This window comes from Camelus bactrianus, chromosome 34, assembly GCF_048773025.1.
Source record: "Camelus bactrianus isolate YW-2024 breed Bactrian camel chromosome 34, ASM4877302v1, whole genome shotgun sequence".
Classification (NCBI taxonomy): Eukaryota; Metazoa; Chordata; class Mammalia; order Artiodactyla; family Camelidae; genus Camelus; species Camelus bactrianus.
In genome coordinates this window covers 19,252,513-19,264,555 of record NC_133572.1, presented here as the reverse complement: position 1 = coordinate 19,264,555, position 12,043 = coordinate 19,252,513, and positions in this window count along the sequence as shown.

Sequence of the window (12,043 nt, the reverse complement as noted above, 5' to 3'; positions counted from 1 at the left end):
GAAAAAGTTCTAAGTTTATCTGAAAACTACAGGATGGAAAGAAATGTTTCAGTAATTTCTTTTTATTCTAAAGGCTTATTTTTCTGTTAGGTTCAAACAAAAAAATAAGGCAGTCCTTAAAGCAAACCTCAGAATAAGCATGTACAATGAACAAAAATCACTGGCAATGAATTTTACAGGATTATTGTAGTTGGTTAGTTATTTTCAGCTTCTCTCTGATAAAATTATAAAAATAAATCATGTTTTATCAACTGTGCTTCTGGAAGAAACGTGTCTCTGGAGAAATGAAAACAAAATAAAGCTACAAATATACTGCACAGTTATTTTTGAAATATTTTATCTTCTCATACCAGGCTGAAAACACATTCTGCTTCACAAACATTTAGCATTTTGGTGTGAAGCCCCCTGCTGCAAATATTCAAATGATGTTGGTCATTTTGAAATAAATTGTCTTTTTTTTTTTAATGTGCACTGGAGAGAAAGCAGAAAATGCTTTCTTTTTTAGTGTGAGGCAACTTTTTTTTCCTCTTTCTTTCTTTTTTCTTTCTTTCCCTTTCTTTCTTTCTTCCTTCCTTCCTTCCTTCCTATAGATGGTGCATTAAAGCTTGTCATTATGGATTTCTGGACATCAGAGTAGCACCAGGGAACCAGCCATCAGCTTCCAGAGTTTTGTTCAATTTTGTGACAGTTACATATTATCGTGTAGCAAACTCCCTCCCAAAATCAGTGCCGTAAAATAACAACAATCATTTATTTGCTCAAAATTCTGCAAAGAATCTGGGCTCAGCTGGGCAGCTTGTCTCTGCTCCACGCGGCATCAGCTGGGCAAATGCATGTGTCTGCGGTCAGCTGGTGCTGTGGCCGGGTCTGGGCATCCAAGATGGACTTAGGCGTACGTTTGGCATCTCCTATGTGATGGCTGGAGCAAATGGCTGCTGGTTTGGTCTCTCTTTCTTCAAACTGGTCTTTTATCTTCCAGAGTCTCTCTCTTTGCATGGCTTGCAGGTCATGAGGAGGCTGGCTTGGGATGTGTGGCGCCCCGTGACAGCCAGGGAGCAAAAGGTTTGAGGCCCCTGAAGGCCACAGCCCAGTTGGGCAGCGTTGCTTTTGCCATATTCTGTCAGCCCAAGAAATTAATGTTAATATTGAAAGGTAGTATCCATCTGGAGCCACTCTACAGCAGTAAATACCAGTTATCCTGAGGGGTGTTTCCATCATTTCATTACAATGGATGCTCATGTGTCCCAGGGGTCTGGGTACCAGCCACGTGCGGGATTCCAGCCCAACAAAAGGGCTGTGACCTTCGGTTAAACTTGAAAACCATTTTCTTCTGCCAAAGTACTGGTATCAGGATAGAAATGTATAAATCAAATAAGATTTCTTTCCTCCCTGCTGTTTTGGACAAACAAGGTACGTTGCCACGTCCTGAAGGAAACTCAAATGTACTTACACAGTCATAGGACTTTTGGAAATGACTGGGCAATTTGAGTAGAAACAACCATCTGAAAAATGTGCTCAAAGAGTTTGAAGTCCTTGAGTTTCTATTGGCAAATTAAAGGAAGGATTGTGCTTCTGCCCAAATGGAGCCCTCACTCAAGTTTTTATTTGTTAACACAGGAGAAAGGAAAGGATTCAAAGAGTTTTGATTAAAATCCATTCAACACATAAGGGAAACACTTGGCCTGGTGTCCACTAACATATTACTATGTCATCCCTCCTGCACGGAAAGTCCACTGATAAATGAACGTTGAGTACACAAAGTAACGTATAAATGAATATTGAAGAAACACTACTCTTTGTAATATAATGAAATCCACCAAAAGACCCTAATCTTAATGATAAATTACCCTACTGTTCAATGATATCTTGTGATATAATTTAATAAGATTAATTTTTATTACAATTCCAACTGAAAAGTATAGTCAATAAAATTAAAAATAAAAAAATATAACTTATTGAAGATTACAAAACACACTCCTTTACATTGCTAATTAAAAAGAACATTTAAAATAGCTCCCTCATAGCTACAGGTGGCCTTCGATACCAGCTGCCATGTATTTCTGGAAGAATTAAAATACTGATGCCATTTGGTACCTGGGTTTAACAAGCAGAGAGTTTCCTCCACTGAAGCGATGTTCCTATTTGGGTCCTTTATTATAAAGCCTGCACCGTATCCTTTTGATATCACAATTAGAAACTTGAAGTTATTTGTCTCTTTTTGGTAATACAATTACATTCTCACTATATGTACTGTGTTAATTAAGTCTGGCAAAGTATCAAATGGATGTTCGTTAAATAGAAGAAATTAGATTTTATTTAATTTTTAAAATGTACCAGAGTTTTCATTCATAGTGATCATACTTACAAACTAAATTTCAAAGTATCAAAGCTCGATTTTTTTTTTCATTCAGAAAGGGTTCTGTTTTGGTTTTGGCTTCATAGTATGTTACACTTCAGAAATAGCTTAATTCACATTCTGCTCTGTGAGTCAATATGGCAGGTTGGGCAGGATATTCTTAAGCCTGGTAAAATGCAGTTAGTAGAGGTACCTCCCTCACATAGGTCATTGTGAGAATTAAATGAGCTAATTCATGGGTAGCTCTTGGAAGAGCCGCAGGCACTAGTAAACTTTGTGCAAGCGTTAGTTATTACCATTTCCAGAATCCAACCATGTGTCTGCCCCCTGCTGCTCCCCACCCCTCTCCCCTGGAGCCCCCGTGACCCCCAGCCTGGATCACTGCAAAGCTTCCACCGGTCTTCCTGCCTCCACTTCTGTCTCTGCTCCATCATTTCTCACCTGGGCAGCCTTGGGGGTTTGTGTATGGTCCCTACTACACCAAGGGGTTAAAGTCACTCCTCTGCTCAGGGCCCGGCACCAGCCCCACCTCGTCCAGAGTGAAAGCCGACGCCCTCACAAGGTCCGCAGGTGCACACAGTCCAGCCCGTCCCTCTGTCCCCATTGTCCACTGCTCGCTCCTGCTCCCTCAGCTCAGCTTCATCCGGCTCCACAGACACCGCCCAGCATCTGGGATTTGCACTTGCTGTTCCCACTGCCCAGAGTGCTTTTCCCCTTGTATCCACACGGCTCACCTCCCCACTTCCTTCAGGTCCTCTGTCACCTTCTCCATGAGGCCCTCCCTGACCACCCTATTTGAAATCACAACACCCCGTCCTTGGCACTTCCTCTCCCTCCTCCCTGACTTGTTTTCCTCCCTGGCCCTCATCACCCTCTGATGGATTTACTCTTTGTTCTGTTAATTGTCTTTCTAGGAGAGCGGACACCTTTGTTTACACCTCAGCACACAGGACAGCATCAGACACACATCAGTGTTTGGGGAACAGTGTGTGTTGCATGTGCACACACATCACTCGTACTGTTTTGATTTTGTAACATGTGAATTGTCTGAAATAAAAAGTATGTAACTGGGTGTCAGGGAATCAAAGTCTTTGTAGGAGATCTTCGGATCCCTCCATGGCAAATCCATAAAGACACCCGCCTTCATTTCTCTCTGTCCCTCCCGCCTCCTGTGCTGGGATTCCAAGGTCTGGGTTCTCAGGGACCTCACATAACAGTTATCCTCCTTTCTTTAAAACCTAATGGCTCCTTCCCACTAGTATTTAAATGCTCTCAAGTTTCTCCCATCTTTAAATGAACAAATACACACACCTCCCTGCACCCGTTTCTCCCCTCCAGCTACTTGTCCACACTCCCCCCCACTTCTTTTCCCTGTGGCATCCACCTTTCCGTGGCAGTCCACCTTGGTAACCTGGTTTTCTTGTTTTTCTCCCACCGTGGGGGCTTCTTAAGGGCAAGGACTACATTCTTTTTCCTGCTGTGTCCTCTGCGCTTAGCAGAGGGCCGGCCATTCGTGGGTGCTTATTAATTGTTTGTTGGAAGAAAGACTGAGTGAGTGTGAGTGCATAAGGGCCACGGGGCCCTTAGGACAGAGGACAACTTGGTGATGTTCAGCAGAGTTTCCCAGTGAGAGGCCTGTTGGCATTTTGGGTGGAACAACCATTTATTTGGTGAGACTGTTCAAGTCAGTCCTCTGCTCAGAGCCGGGCTCCTGTCCTAAGCACTGCAGGATGGCTAGTAGCATGGGTTCCTGTCCACTCTGTTCTAGTCATGCCTCCAATCACTGGAAAACCAGAAATGCCTCCACTCATTTCTTTCATTTTCTTTTTCTTTTTTTTTTTGGAGGTACTGGGGATTGCACCTAGGACCAGGTGCATGCTAAGCACACACTCTACCACGGAGCTACACCCTCCCCCTCCCCCATTTTTAGATGCTTTTTATGGAGACAGCCTGCCTTGGGCTGGGAATCTCTGAGCTAAGATTGTACACTGGGTGATAGAGTGGGAATTCTTGGAGAATCAAAAAGAATTAGGCCCCTCATTGAAACTATCAGATTGTATAGATGTCAGCTGCTCTACTAGAAATCAGAAGTCTGATGTTCAAAGGAAAAAAATGTAGGTCTTCACTAGAAATAGATGAGGGCATTAAACTGTCATAGAATCAGTTAATTATTAGCACATGTTGCCTTTATGACGCCTGGACTCAGAAGAAGGCGTCTGTGGCTGTGCTTTGTCTCTTCCCTGAGACTGTCCACCAACCGGAGAGCTAGCCATGCTATGCGGTGTTACAACAGGGATTCCACGAGCACCTCGGTCGTCATGGAGGCACCTCACGGAACGCTGGGTGTTATTGCAACCTGCGATATAGACGTTTAGATTGAGCAGGACTGGAATTCCACCTGATGCTGGCATTTCAGAGAAGCTTCAAGGAAAACCGCTCAGGTGTCTGCTAGATCATCTGCTCTGGATAATGAAAGATGCCAAACTTTGGAGCGAGCTCTTGACGTGCACTTTCTTACTGTCTTGAGATAGAGAGGCGGTCACATCCTTCACGTCCAAAAAGCACTCAGTGTAAGAGAAAGTTGTCTCAAGTGTCGCTGGGTTAGTGCTGGGGAAATAATGGATGGTAGCTTGACTGATAGCAAGTTGAAGGCTGTTGACAGCAGTGAAGAAAATGGTTTGGGGGAAAATGAATAGAGGCTGTGAGAAGAGCGGAGCTGGGAGCGTCAGGCTGGCCCGGGCTCACCGGGGCCGTGGAGGACCCCCGGCCAGAGGTCCTGCCTTTGTCCAGGTGACAGAACCGAGGGTCCTCCCCCAGGGGTAAGTTCAGAATGTAACAACCACATGCAATGCACACACTGTAAATGTGTAATCAATCATTCTATTTGCTCACATAGCAGCCCAAAGAGATATCGTTGGCCCTACTTTTCAGGGAAAGATTCTATATCACAGTCATAAATCCCAAATCACGCAGCTATAAAGCGTATAGTCAGACAGGTCACTTAGGGCTTAAGAATCCAAACCCAATTTCCGTCTTACCATTTCACCAAAGCAGTCTCCCATCACCTGGTCTTAACTGAGGCTCATTGCCCTCACCCCAAGCCACAAAGAAAAGGTTGAATTACGGTCACCATCATTTACTTTGAAAGGCAGAGAAGTGTAATAACACAATTTAGAAAGCATTTCATTCAATAAAATCCCTACCCACTGGTACTTAAAGGCTCTCAGCCAATTCAGTTATTTATCAAGACTCGTCTCCTGGGGAAATAGATAGTGTGGTCGTACTGTAAGTTGTCCTGGAAGATAAACGGGGCAGGGTCCTTCTGGGTCATTCCCAGAAGTCATCTCTGCTTGTGTGAGGTCAGGCTTCTTAGCAGCCTCCTCATCTGAGAATATGTCACATCTTCCTAAATCAGCTGACAGTGTTTGCAGGTGTATCCATTGTGGACCGGAAGTGCAATTGCAGCTGACGGTGGCTATTTGAACGGCTCACGGGAATTCCAAACGGTGAAAGAAGCAAGCCAGCAGGATCAGCTGTGTTTATCAACGGCAATTTATCGGCATGTTAATTCAAATGTTATGGCAGGAATTAAGAGAGTAAGGTCACAGATCAAATGTTTCCCGGAGACAAGGAAAGATATAGGCACCTATCAAATGGCACATACTAACATGGGTGAGACAGAGCTGCGCTGGGCGTTTATTCAGTCCTGTAAAGGTCAGGTTTATGAATCTCCAGTCATCTTTTTCCTTCGATTTCTTTAAAAACAAAAGGAACAGAAAATACCTTACCTTACATACAGTTAATTCCAAAGAAATTAATGTGTAAGAATGGCAGTCAGACAAATGATAATGGTCCATAGACTCAGAAAGGGAATTGCAAAGTACTTATGCTACAGTAAGAAAATTACTAAAACAAGAAAAAAAAAATGGCTAGAATCTTTGAATTTTGAACAGAGGATAAAAAAATCTAAAGGAAATGACTGAAATAAAATGTAAAATTAAAATTTAATCATATAAATTTCACCGCTAAGTAATCTTTGTTCATTGTCTGCATCACAGTCCTATTTTATTGCTTTTCCAACTTTAGCTTGTGGACCTTTGGTTGAAGTTAAGAATAGTAGCGCTGAATGCATGTTATATTTGAATGTAAATTTTTATCTGGTACTTAGGAAACTAAGTTTTATACACTGTCTGAATGTCATCTATTTTAAGTGATTTTCCATAGTGTCATACTTTTCAGAAATGTAACGTTCATATAATAGGAAACAAACTTTTTACTTAAAAAAAAAAAAACCTCGGTAGGCCAATTTTCTGAAAATTGAGTTTATTTGACTTCTGTGTTTGAGAACGTGTCTTTAAAAGCTGAATAGATTGGCCAACGAAACAAAATGAAGTAATTATCCCAACAGACGAGCTGGTAGATCTAATTCGCAGCAACATGTTTACTGTTTCCTTAATGAGCTGTTATCCCTGACAGTTTAACTGAATTGTCCTTTTTTTGAAAATTCACAGATTAACAGGAGACATCAGCCTTCTTGCATTTTCTTTTAAGAACATCAGTTCTTAATAGTATAATTGAAGTAATAATTATTTATATATATTTTAATAATCCTTTTACTTAATTTCTTCAGCTGTGGTTTCCTCAGTGGTAAAGTAGGGACAGTTACATTTTACCTTACAGAATTGTGAAGATTATGTAATCTATTGGATGGAAAACAGTGCAAGTATGAAGCACCAGTCCTACTAACGTAGGTTATTTAAAATTGCTTTTTTGTTGTTCTTGTCTTGCGTTTCTTCCCTTAGACACAACCTCCCTCCCAGAGACTGAGCCACGTGTCACAGATTCAACAGTAAGCGTGGAAGGGAGTGAACACGTCTTTTGCCTCCCAGTTTTACTGGTTGTGTTTCAGGAAATGCTGTTTAAGAAATGAACGCTCCCTTTAATGATCAGTTTCTCTGTCTATTATACACTTAAGTTTTCTAATGTTTTAATTCAAAGGATTAAAATTCTCAGTGACTGATTATTTCCATGAGGACTAAATTCTTCCTTTCCCTTCAGCACAATAAACTATATTTCTGTGGTTATTTTTTTTTAGAATAAAAATTAACGTTTCCCACCTCAGAACTATTTAAAACACCAAACATAGCACCGTATGATGAATTTTTAAAATTCAATTCACAGAAGAAAATGAAAAAAACACTAGCAAGAGTCCCCATAAACAAAACAAATGCTGAGTGAGACTGTAAGAAGGAAAACATGGCGACGCTTCACGCTGGTCTTCCAAAGAGCGGCTGAAAATCACCGGTTTGCTCCAGTTTGGTGAAGCTTTTGTCGAGTAATATCCGTGAGACTCTGTTTTTTTGAGATGTGAGAGAGAATAATTAGCAATAAGAATTTTTGTATGACCCACCCTTAGAAGTCAAAACCAAGATGAGCTTAAACTTATTCAAACAGACATCTCTTGAATTATTCATCTTTCCAAAAGAAAGTACCCCTACTTGACTCTTCTTGGAAACTTCAAGGCCTAATCCAGCTCTAACATGTATTTAAAAGCGAAAGACAGATGTGGGTTTTGTTTCTGCTTGAGTCTGTGGTAAATTAAAAAAAATCTATATATATGTATATGTTTTAAGGAAACATCATAGAAAATCAAAATAAAATGGGATACTTTTCTTGACCTGATGGTTGAGAATTCTTTAATGAAATTGAGCTTTGTTTCATAACTAATGCAATACTTGCACATGAATAGATGAATCCCAAAGGGATTTTTACTTAATCAGATACCTGGTAAGAGAAATCATTGCTTCCAGACATTTATAATTACCAGAAACTATATATATATCTATCTGCACATTATCCATATGGAGAGCTATGCTTGGTAATAGAATCAGTCCGTTGTTGCAAATACTAGCAATCCCATTCTTTGACAGTTTGAGGCTATTTATTGAAACAAAGTCTCTCCTTGGACGGCGGCCATCTTGAGGTCCTCTCCGTGTAAATTCATGAATCCACCGGTGCAGTCTCCTCCTTGTGCACAGGATACATGAAAAGCCTTCTGTGCTCTCAGAGTTTGTATTTGTTTCTTTCTCCTGAGGAAAGCGTCGGGCTTTCAGAAACTGCTTTTGTGATGAAGGGAGGAAAAGCATCCCAGGCATCCTTCTGTGGCTGCTGTCAGCTTGGGAGTGAGGGGACTGCCTCGCTGTGTTCACCGGGCGTTGCTTAAGCCTGCTGGTGGTCAGAGAGCCTAGCCTAGATAGGGAGGTAGCTGATGGAGAGAGAGAGAGAGAGAGATAAATAGATAGGTAATAGATAGATAGGTAGATAGAATATAGATAGATAATAGGTAGGTAGATAGATTGATAGAAAGATAGATAATAGATAGATAGATAGATAATAGATAATAGGTAGGTAGATAGATTATAGACAGATCATAAATAGATAATAGGTAGATAGATTATAGATAGATATATTGATAGAAAGATAGATAATAGATAGAAAGATAGATAGGTAATAGATAGATAATAGAAAGAGATAGATACATTGATAGACAGAAAAATAGATAATAGATAACTAGATAGGAAGAAAGAATAAACTTTTGAATTATAGTCCTGATCGTGATGTTTTCTTATAACCACTTCCAAGATGCAGGGAAGTGATCCTTAGGCCCCAGCTGTCCAGGGAAGTTTCTGGGGCGAGGCTGGAGTGGGTTAGCACAAGGGTACTTGTGCTGCAGCCATAACTCTGATACCCAGCAGCTGCCTCTCAGAGACAGCACCTGGGACTTTCTGTCCCCTCGTTACTGCCTACAGTGTGGCTGGGGGGATAAGCCACTTGAAATGTCTTTGCCAGTCAGAGACGCCCAGAGAGAAGCCATGGGGCCTCTGAGACTCAGTGTGTGTTCTTTGTCCAGCTGCCTGTCGAACGTCCCTCAGAACAGCTTCCTAAGCCCTGTGTGGGCCTCTTAAGCTAACGCAACTTGTCTTCCTTGGCCTTTCAATAAAAACTTCTTCTGCTCCTTATTAAACTGATCTTCTTAGACGGGGCAGTGCAGGGAACAGGCCTGGCATGTAATTGTCTGCAGACTTGACAAGCACTGATCCTGTTTTTATTACTTGGGCTTTGTCTGTCTTGGCTTGTCTGCATTAAAAGTGAGCCCCGTAAGCTTATTTCTAGTTCCCTGAGTGACAGAGATGGAGGGAACCCATTAAATGCCAAATATGTCAACTTGAAATGTGGCTAAAACAGCTAAGTCAGGTGGCAGTGCTGATTTGGCTCCTTTATAGTTTTGAGTTAAGGAAGTGAGCTCATTCCCCTGCTTCTTTAATTGGTGCAAACTTGCTTCACTGACTTACTGTGACCGGTCCTCCTTTGCAGCCGCTTCTGAACTTTGGGAACGTTGGCCTGGTTTTTGTTTTCATTTTTATTTTTTGGTTTTATATTGTCTCCACATAGCTGTGCATTGCTTAAATATTTTAATAGTGTTTTGCCAGGATTTCAATGCTAAGAAATATATCATGCCAGATAGCGTCTACCGGCAGGAGAAGAGGGAAATAAAACAAAACAGGAGGAAATCGAGAGAAAGAAACGTTTTGGCAGACATTTTGGTCACTTTCTTTTCTCGGTAATGTTGATCCTCTACCCAAGGAAGGAATTTCCTCCATTTTGTGCAAACAAAGAGCATTGTCTGAGCTGGCGGCCAGCTGCCCCGCCATGCCAGAAACTCAGAATCTGAGGCAAGGGGGACTTTCTAATGTTAAGGACTTGAAAGTAATTTTAGCCCCAAGTGAGCTAAATTTTACTTAATTCTGGTAGCTTTTGCCTAGTAGTTCCAAATCATGCAAATGGTTATTTGTTTTAATACTCTGTGTCGATGGTTTCTGAGGGAAAATTTACCAGTGTTTGACTTTTGATAGCGGAGTATCTGGGAACAGAAGAACAACTGAACTGTACCTGCCTTAGAGCCTTCTGTGCAATCAAATGACTTAACCTATTTCTTTTGCAGGGTATGTCTCCACCATGCAGGTGCCCTGAACAACCATGAGCACCTTAGAGAAAACGGGGTACCATGAGAGGGCTCCCCAGCTAGATCCATAGCAAAACCAGGCCATTGTGTTTGTTTGTTTGTTTGTTTGTTTGTTTTTATTGAAGTACAGTCAGTTACAATGTGTCAGTTCCTGGTGTGCAGCACAATGTCCCAGTCATGCATAGACATACATATATTCATTTTCACATTCTTTTTCATATGATGGAAATATCGTTCAGGAAATGGAAGATCAAAGGGCATTGTAATTTAAATACTGTCTCAGTTACGGTGCCACAGCCTCTTCCTACAGCAGAATGATTCAGATTTTCAAGCTTTAGGAGGATTTAATGTCCATCTGAACTTTCCAGTGAATATTCATGCTTCAGAGGGAATTTTGACTTTGTCCCAACAGTGACGTTTCTTTCCTACGTGTTGGAAAAAACCATTTGCATCAATTACTGGCTCTACCGTAAAGACAAGAAGTTTAACAAAAGCAAATAAAACTTTATCACATTTGTTTGTCAGTAATTAAGGACCTGTTAATCAATTTAGATCAGCTTTTTCGCTTTCTGTCTAAGGTTTTTGACACATTTATTTAAAGTGAAAGCAGTTGCTTGTTTTGTAGAGTTATTGACATTTGGGGAAGATTTAAGAAATGCCAGTAGCAGAAATTAAAGGGCTTTGGTGATTCACTTAGCCGCAGCCATCCTGTTGTGCTGGGAATTCCCTTAATTACTATGTCCCAGTTGATTTTTGTTATTGTTTCTGTTGGATCTCAAAACAACATCTCTCTCAATTGAAAAAGATTACTGTTTTCTTTTCTCTGACAGGCAAAGTATATATAGAATTAGACATTACCACTTTTCTAAAATACCAAATCTTGAGAATTAAATTCTGAATAGTCTGACAAAGAAGATCTTTCCGAAGCATCCATTTTTCTATGACTCTACCACGCATTTTGAATATATTCTCTCAATCAGAAAGAGGAAAATTGGATCATATTTTGTGTAGCTTCCTTCAGATTCAAGTTTACTGAGTGCATTTCTGGGCGATGCAGTAGAAATACAGCATCTCGTTTATATGCATTTACCCTTTTTTTTTTTTTCTTTTTTTGCTTGACTCTTTACAGAACCGCCTTGAGGACAGATTCATATTATGTGGTGGTGAAGACCCAGAAACCACACTCACCGCAGTTAGCATGGATAGCAGACCACCCGCACACTGCCCCCCACCAACCCCCAGGGGTGTGCAGAACCAGGTGACTGCAGCCACTGCGGGAGCAGTCGGGGCGCCCGCCCCGTGTGGTGTGGGTGGCCTTTACACCTGTCTCCCCGCTGAAAGCTGAGGGACAGAATGATGGACGGTCCTGACTCCCCTCCCCCTCTTTTGTTTCTTTGGCTCTTAAGGTCTTTATCTGCTCAGTGAGGTCGCTGCCCTGAACCCCGGCAGCAGGATGCTTGCCCCGTGATGACTTTGCCCCTGCGTGTAGCACCCAGTTCTGCACCCCGAGTGGGTGGAGGTGGGCTGGGAACGGCGAACGAGTCCCAAGCCAGCGTCTCTTCAAAGCACACAAAATATTTATGCTAAGCTCTTCCATAATTTGAAGAAAAGCATAGAAACAATGCCCCCAGGTTGGAACCTGGAAGAGAAGACGGCTGAGAATA